The sequence below is a fragment of the Pyrus communis genome, chromosome 6 (genome assembly GCF_963583255.1).
Source record: "Pyrus communis chromosome 6, drPyrComm1.1, whole genome shotgun sequence".
Taxonomy (NCBI): domain Eukaryota; kingdom Viridiplantae; phylum Streptophyta; class Magnoliopsida; order Rosales; family Rosaceae; genus Pyrus; species Pyrus communis.
This window is the reverse complement of record NC_084808.1, coordinates 27,983,146-27,990,203: the sequence shown is the minus strand read 5'-3', so window position 1 is coordinate 27,990,203 and position 7,058 is coordinate 27,983,146.

Here is a 7,058-nt window from a genome sequence, read left to right as displayed (position 1 = left end):
ACTGAGGACTGAGGAGGACTCGAGCAAGAGATCTTAAGCCCGTCAACTGTTCTACTTTCGTGCGGAGAGATCCAAAATATCAAATACCCTTTTCGTCTAAAGGGCGATCCATCCGGCTGCGGAGATCCTGACGATGATTTTGCTTGCGTGAACGGAAAAAAACCATCTTGGAAATTTTCCCGGGAAAGTACTACGTGCACAACATTTCATATGATGATCAAATCCTCGTTTGGTGCACGTCGACTTCGCCAACGGAAGCTGCAGCCTTCTGTCAACGGAAGTGAATGTCAGGGATTATCGGTTCCAAGGATATGACACCTACTCTACTAAGCCTTTTTCGATTGGTCAAGCGATACAATGCAAAGAAAAATTCCTGCCTAAGCGGCGGTAGGCTAGACCTCAACCATTGAAGGCTATTTCATCCCATAGCCATACACTTGCCATTGAAATTATGAGTATAATAAGCTTATTCTCTAACTCTAGATGTTTGGTTGTAGTTTGTAATATTGTTGTTCTATGTATTAAATTAGGGTAGAAATTTTTTTGTACATGATGTCTGTTCCTTATTAAAGGATGAATTTTATATCGATAATGTAATTTACAGCTTATGAAAGCCAATCGTTGTCTACCCAATGTTATCGACAACTTATCAATAGTCATTTGATCTTTAACGTCATGTCCAGAAAATAACTCTTAGTAGGGGGCTTAAGAGAGCTTAGGAGGAAATATGGGCATATTGTGGAAGACAAGCTGTTAACTACATTGTAATGTTTGGAAATTGAAAGAAAATCAAGAAGAAAGCTGAAGAGAAGAAAGATCAACACAAAGAGTTTTACAGAGAGATAGATTTAGAGAGAGAAATATGCTTTTGTATTGATTGATAGAATGAGGGTTACACAACTGTTTTTTATAAGGGAGAGACCTAACTACTCTAACCAACTTACTAACTGTATTGCTAACTTGTATACTTAATACAAGCAACATGTGCAGGTGGGCAAGGGCACTGGCAAGTGTACGCCCATGGGGATGAAATAGCTTTCAACAGTAGTCTTATTATGCTCATAATTTGGTAGTGTCCTATTAAAGGGTTTCGTAAACACCATGTTCGGACCAAACACGAGCATGTTTAAAACTGCATATGATAGGATTTGAAACATTGTTCGGTAGTTATAAACGCTAGTGATTACATTTTACAAAAAATCTTAAATTGCTTCTAAGATCATAAAAAACGCTTTCTAAAGGTTCTTTTCTATAATATAATAAAAGTTTTAGCATGTTCATATGAAAAATCATTCCAAATGAATCATGGCTAAATCAAGAGTGCCTATGATGCTAAACCCAAGTATGTTGCACATTGAAAACTGCCTAGCTAGAAATTTTTAACTTGCGGCATGTCCTATTCTTATTTTTTATTCTCAACTTCTACAGACTTATGCTCCAAAATTCGAATATTCTGAGGAGAATTCTCTCTCTCCTCCTAATCTTTGAATGCAACTTAGCAAATCTTTCTTTTTTTAGAAGTCAATCATATATATTTGGATAGTGATTTTTGCACTCATAATTTCTTTATCTTTACTGCTCCTTAGTTTGTGACTTGTAATTTGATTATCTTTTTTTTTTTTTTTTTTTTTGTTTCAATTCACTAGAGTAAAAAGTTAGGAGTGCGAGGGTAGAAAATAGAGTGACACCTGCAAGGCTGCACTACAATCTTCAATAGTACAAAAAGGGGTTTTTCATTTTCTTTTCTTAAAAAAATAAAGAAAAACTAATAAAAAGGGTTTGAAAACTTTTAGTTTTAACGATAAAGATAAAATAAATGGTAAAATGAATAGTATCAGGTTTGACTTTTTAGTGTAAAAATATGGTTTTTCTTTAAAGTGAATAGTACCGCGAGCTTTTCGTTAAAACTCCTAAAAAATAATCTGTTGGTGACTTCACCGTGACAGTCTATTTTTTCTATGATCGGAAGACTCAAAGAAGTATTTCATCATCTCCTGACTAGCATCTGTAATTCACATAGTGTCACAATGTGTTCTGTGACATGGAATTGGTTTTTAACCATTAGTGACTCTCTGGTGAGTACGAAAATTTTTGATGTTGGTTTTGTTAGACTTCCCATTTACATTCAAACTCTAAGCCTGTTGTGTGCGTGATTCTTCCTTATCTCAAAGAGAGTATGTTAAGTCTAAGAATATTTTGAATGTTTCTTAGATAAGTTTATTATGCTGTTATAAAGTTCGAATTTCACACTAGCGTGTAAATAGCGTGTTTCAAACCTGATGATGTCAATCTTTATGATCTTATAAATACAAGCAACCCTCGATTGAAAGGGGTATGCAAAAACAACTGAAAACCTAGCCTACTAAAGTTTTACATGGTATCGTAGTAGGTTGTTCACATATGAAGCCAAACAGTCATACGCGCTCCACGCTGCTCCGTTGTGTTGTCCACGTGTTAGGCTTGGCGTGTTGAGAATGAATCCCACATTGATGGGAAGAGAAACTTTGCATGAGTTTGTAAGTAAGTTGAGTTACTTTCTAGATTGCCAATTACTTTTATAGTGGAATCTCAACTTTATTCAAGTTTGTTGTGCATCTCTTCAACTCGGAAAAAGACACTTCATCGCTGGCTCTGATATTTGGCATATTCATGAAAACTTATACTCGGTAGTGTATTGGCAAATGAATAAGCTAATTAAGGGAGCTTAATTGTCGTCGACCTTTGAATTCTATTAGAATAATATGGACATTGTTTTATTTATTTGAAGATCATCCAAATTCCTTTATTTTTATTAACTCGATCGATCTCGACTTAGACTTTTTGGATCAACAACTTCCACATAACGCGTTTCTGCACGAACTTCCTTGATTCTAAAATCATTACGTTATTATTTCACATAAATAGAATTTATTAATTAAAAAAAAGCTGAAGAAATAAAAAAACACTAGCATGGATGGGGCTCAAAACGTACTTTGGGTGTTTGACACTTTCAGTGGTTGACTATCTGGGAAATATAAAAGTATTAGCTACTTGTTCCGGGATTGCTATGATATTTTCCAATTTTGAAGTTCATAGTTATCACTTATTCTGCTAAGACATACGTATATAATATACCATGAGGGTTCAATGTTCATTTACCACTTCAACTATTATTCTCTTTTCTGCGCTGATTTTTCTAGCTTTCATTCATCGAGCGCAAGCAAGAGATCGTAAACCCGTCAATTGTTCTACTTCATGTGGAGAAGTCCAAAACATCAAATACCCTTTTCGTCTAAAGGGCAATCCATCTGGCTGCGGGGATCCTGACCATGAATTTTCTTGCGTGAACGGAAAAACCATCTTAGAAAATTTCCCGGGAAAATACTACGTGCACAACAGTTCATATGATGATCAAAACCTCCGTTTGGTCGACGTCAACTTTGCCAACGGATCCTGCAGCCTTCCGTCTGGATCTGTCAAAACAGCGGACGGGAAAGTCATGGATTTTCGGTTCCGAGGAGCTGTAATCTATTATGCTAGTCATTTTCGATTCGTCAAGTGCTCCAAAAACATCAGCAGCCTGCCAACAGCTGCTAATTATCAAGGGTTCCATGTTTGGCCGCAACAAACGGGAGCTATTTCTATGCTGTTTATGTCCCCGAGTACTATTATCCCCCTCAATGCTCGCTTGTTGCAGTGGCTCCGGTAGATTATCATCCGGACATGAAGTTCACTTCTTACAAAGCCGTCATGAAACTATTGCAGGCTGGGTTTGATATTGGATGGTCGGTTAAGTGCAGGGACTGCTCTTTGGCTAAGGGATGCGCAGTAAGTTCATGGGTTAAGCCACTTACCTACGAATGCTACACAGGTTAGTATCCGATCTACAATAACACGTAACAGTACGTGTGACAGTCACATAATAACTCATCAAGGATGAATATACAACTAATTATGTATATGCCTTAAGTTTATGACCGCGATTAGTTTTATCTCTTGCTTATGTAAAGTCATTGCTTGAGGTTGCTTTTGAATTAGTTAAAAATATTCTCCAACAGTCAAAAACGTTTTTTTTTCACTTAAACTTTTAAATATTTTAACATCTAGTACTGTGATTTTTGTCGATGCAGAGTGCAAAGAACCCACAGAACTTCAAATAATCTTAATATATGTAGCAATTGGTGTGGGAGGTATTCTATTTATTCCATTGTAATTGTTCTTGCAATCTTTTTAGCCATAGCAGTTTGCAACTGACGGAAATCTTCTCTCTGCATTTTCAGCTCTAATTGGTCTGTTGTGTATAATTCTTATACTGGTGGTCGTGATCCGAAGATGTCGTAGAACTAGAAACGAAGCCAAGAGAAATCTCCAGAATCAAAATCAGCAGTCCTTGACGACAGAAATCAACAGTTCTTGAGCTTAACATTTGTATGTTTATGTGTGTAAATTCAGATGCTTTTGCGGTGTTTGTTGATGCGTGTAATTCAGATACTTGGTCTAGTTCTTTAGTTATTGGCCATTGAGTCACGTATATATTTCCAAATAGGCCTCATTTCATTGGGCCACTTGTTATAAACTGGTTCTTAACAGAGTATAATCTCCTACCGACTTTAAAACCGTTTATTATTATATTTTTTAGAAAAACTTAAAAACGTTTTGGGATATAGAAGCAATGAAAATGCTTTTCCATGATACTATTTTAGTTTTCATTAAAATGTGTTTACAATTAAACAAATTTATCAAAAAAAAAAACTTGTTAGCAGAAGAAATACTTGCTACAAAAAGTGTTTTTAGGAAGTGCTTTGAGGACCTTAGCTTTTGGCTTTTGGTATTCTTTGGAGCGTGAAAAAAATTGGATATCCTCAAATCACATTCACTCATCGTATATCATGTGATTAAAAATTATTGTTAATTTTTTTATTTAAAATTGAATATAAACAGTACCGGACGAAAATTGACCGCACTATGTATGATGAACAGATGTGATTGGAGGATTCTCGTCGAATCCTCCAATCACATCTGTTCATCATACATAGTGCGGTCAGAAATCATTGTAATTTTTTTATATTTAAAATTGAATATAAACAGTACTTTACGAAAATTTGCTGCACGATGTACGATGAATTGATGTAATTGGAGAACCATCGGAATCCTCTCTCCTTTGGAATGTGAGGATCCTCACCGAATCCTCTTTATGAGGATCTCGGGAATCCTCAAATCACATTCGTTTATCATCGTATGGTCTGAAATCATTGTAAATTTTTTATTTAAAATTAAATATAAATAATATCTAATAAAAATTGAGCATACAATATACGATGAACAGATGTAATTGAGAGATTCATGGAATCCTCACAAAAAGCTCTGGTGAGGATCCTCACTCTTCTTTGGAAGTGGGAATTACTGAAATTCAGCTTTGATTGATGAGTGGCGTCCATGGATAAGGACCATGGAAAATGGGGAATTGACTTTGACCTTTGAAATTCTCAATCCTGGGGTGGACGGGATAGTTGCATATTAAAAAACTAGGCAGACTGTAGAGAGATTATTTAGTGCGATCAACATACAGAGTGATATATTACGTATTATTATATAAATAGTAAGAGATATGTGTGTTCAAAAATTAATAATTTAAAAAATAAAATTCTTTATCACTTACATAAAAACACATGATATACCACTCATGTTTCTATCACAATCAAAAATTTCTAGACTATGGGCAGCTAAATGACACACTGTGTGCTTATCCATTTCAAGATACCGCAGCATCAGTCTTCAACGTTCAAATAACGGGTCTGTGACATCCATGAATATGAGTTAACTAGTTGCACTTAAGTTTAAATTTTGCGTACTCTTTTATTGAGGAATTTCTGACGCTGCACGAGCATAAAAAGGATATCAACGTAAGTCTTTAAAGAAAAAATGTTTAGAAATTCATCAGATTTTGAAATACACTATTTCAATAATTCTTAAATATCGATTATAACATCAGTTATAAGGCTTAAATATAATTAACTCGAATCTTGAGAAGTTTAGGAGAATCTTAGGGAATGTAAAAGAGTCGGACAAAAAACGAAACGTCTTATTTTAGTTAGAAATTCTAAAATTCGTTTTTGGAAGTCTAAACGACGTCAGATGGCTTTAATTCATTGAACTTCATAGCTAAGCAGTGTGTTCAATTTGGGATGTCGTGCTCTTTAAGAGAAAGTATTATGCACGCAAAACAGAGTCAAACACTAAATCTATAAGTATACAGATTCTTGTTGTCGGTGCTGCATCTTTTTGTCTTCTTTTAGTCTATTTCAGCTTCAATCTACTCGGTCATTTGTTTTACCTCAATTTTGCAAATGAAATTATGTTTGAGTTACACCTCATAATGTCTATTATGTAATTATTTTAATTATTTAAACGGTTTATATTTCAATTCATTATTTATAGATCATTCAAACAAATCCATAACAATCAAGATATTCAACAGTATTGTAGTGAGGAAAAATAGAAGAATATTGTGTTTTATACAAACACTAAAATCAATATCATCGATTTGATTGTTTTTTGTGTAAATAACTTGAAAGGAAAATGTCAAAAATAAATGGTTAAATTATTAAAATATAATGTGGGTGTGGACTTTACAAAGATGTCACTCAACAATTTTAACAGTTATTGTAGGCAACTAGTTACAGTCATTACTATCTTTAGAAAAAAGAAAAACTAACGAAAAATAGTTTGAAAATTTTGAGTTTTAATTATAAGGACAAAATAAACAGTAAAATGAATAGTACTATGATTGATTTTTTAGTGTAAAAATATAATTTTTCGTTAAAGTAAACAGTACTGAAAGTCTTTTTGCTAAAGTTCCCTAAAAAAAAAAAAAAAAAAAAAGACAAAAACCCACAACGAGGAGCTGGAAATTTTGACCCTCTCCCTTTCGTTGACTAACGGTGGAACATCAATGGAGATTTCCTTTAAGAAGATGGGCCATGGCGTTCCAAACTTTGGATAAAAATCAACACGCCTAAACAATTATGAGGCGTTCCAGAAGACTATATATATATAATATATGCAGAGCTTCATCCGAA